The sequence below is a fragment of the Piliocolobus tephrosceles genome, chromosome 12 (assembly GCF_002776525.5).
Source record: "Piliocolobus tephrosceles isolate RC106 chromosome 12, ASM277652v3, whole genome shotgun sequence".
Classification (NCBI taxonomy): domain Eukaryota; kingdom Metazoa; phylum Chordata; class Mammalia; order Primates; family Cercopithecidae; genus Piliocolobus; species Piliocolobus tephrosceles.
The window spans coordinates 70,230,886-70,232,675 of record NC_045445.1 but is presented as its reverse complement, the minus strand read 5'-3'; the positions used below and the strand labels follow the sequence as shown (position 1 = coordinate 70,232,675).

At 41.6% G+C, this 1,790-nt stretch overlaps 1 pseudogene across 1 annotated transcript; it reads left to right on the top strand.

Moving 5' to 3' along the window:
• The first annotated feature begins 431 nt into the window (after nucleotides 1-431).
• Nucleotides 432-1,557, top strand: LOC111536472 (annotated as a pseudogene). Its single transcript, XR_002729747.1, has 2 exons — nucleotides 432-518; nucleotides 1,308-1,557. The product of XR_002729747.1 is annotated as a metallothionein-1F-like (transcript).
• The last annotated feature ends 233 nt before the right edge of the window (nucleotides 1,558-1,790 follow it).

Sequence of the window (1,790 nt, the reverse complement as noted above, 5' to 3'; positions counted from 1 at the left end):
GAAAGAAAGAAAGAAAGAAAAAGAAAGAAGAAAAGAAAAAGAAAGAAAGAAAGAAAGAAAAAGAAAGAAGAAAAGAAAAAGAAAGAAGGAAAGAAAGAAAGAAAGAAAGAAAGAAAGAAAGAAAGAAAGCTCCACTTATCATATAATAAAAAATACAGCAAAGAAGTTTTCTGTTGTTGTTGTTGTTGTTGTTGTTGTTGTTGTTGTTTCACCCTTTGCCTAAATTACAAATAAAAAGTGTTCTCTAAAAATTCATAACAATAGGACATAGGCTGCGCCTGTGCATGCGCAGGGCGAGGAGACCTTGGCTAAGCGGCGGAGGTGCTCAGTGGAGGTGAAAGCATTGGCGGAAGGAAAGCACAGCAGAAAAATGCAGAGCTGGAGTCCTGTTCCCTTCTCGCTTGGGAACTCCAGTCTCCCCTCGGGTTGCAATGGGCCCCAACTGCTCCTGAGCCGCTGGTGTCTCCTGTGCCTGCGCCGGCTCCTGCAAGTGGAAAGAGTGCAAATGCACCTCCTGCACATGAAAAAATGCTCATCATCACTGGCCATCAGAGAAATGCAAATCAAAACCACAATGGGATACCATCTCACACCAGTTAGAATGGCAATCATTAAAAAGTCAGGAAACAACAGGTGTTGGAGAGGATGTGGAGAAATAGGAACACTTTTACACTATTGGTGGGATTGTAAACTCGTTCAATCATGGAAAACAGTATGGCAATTCCTCAAAGATCTAGAACTAGATGTACCATATGACCCATCCATCCCACTACTGGGTATATACCCAAAGGATTATAAATCATGCTGCTATAAAGACACATGCACACGTATGTTTATTGCGGCACTATTCACAATAGCAAAGACTTGGAATCAACCCAAATGTCCATCTGTGACAGACTGGATTAAGAAAATGTGGCACATATACACCATGGAATACTATGCAGCCATAAAAAAGGATGAGTTTGCGTCCTTTGTAGGGACATGGATGCAGCTGGAAACCATCATTCTTAGCAAACTATCACAAGAACAGAAAACCAAACACCGCATGTTCTCACTCATAGGTGGGAACTGAACAATGAGATCACCTGGACTCGGGAAGGGGAACATCACACAATAGGCTCTATCACGGGGAGGGGGTGGGGGAGGGATTGCATTGGGAGTTATACCTGATGTAAATGACGAGTTGATGGGTGCTGATGAGTTGATGGGTGCAGCACACCAACATGGCACATATATACATATGTAACAAACCTGCACGTTTTGCACATGTACCCTAGAACTTAAAGTATAATAAAAAAAAAAAAAAAAAGAAGAGCTGTTGCTCCTGCTGCCTTGTGGGCTGTGCCAAGTGTGTCCAGGTCTACATCTGCAAAGGGGCGTTGGAGAAATGCAGCGGCTGCACCTGATATCGGTTCAGGCCTGCTCCCAAGTATAAATAGAGTGACCCGTAAAATCCAGGATTTTTTGTTTTTTGATACAACCTTAACCCATTTGCTACAATCTTTTTTCTGTGAGATATGTGAGTAATCATTAAACACTTAGACTTGAAAAAAAAAATCATAACAATAGGTCTGCCTTCACCTGATTAGGGAACCTGAATTTAGATTATCTGCAGTGTACTGCCAATAAATTAGAATAAAAATGTCTTTAGTCTGGTCGCAGCCCTTCATTGTTTCACAGAAACAATGTACACCTCAATGAAACAACATGTTCTCAGCTAGGGAAAAGGATTCCTTAAAGACTAGTACTTCTCAACATATGTTCAGGGACCATGAACATCAGCATCACCT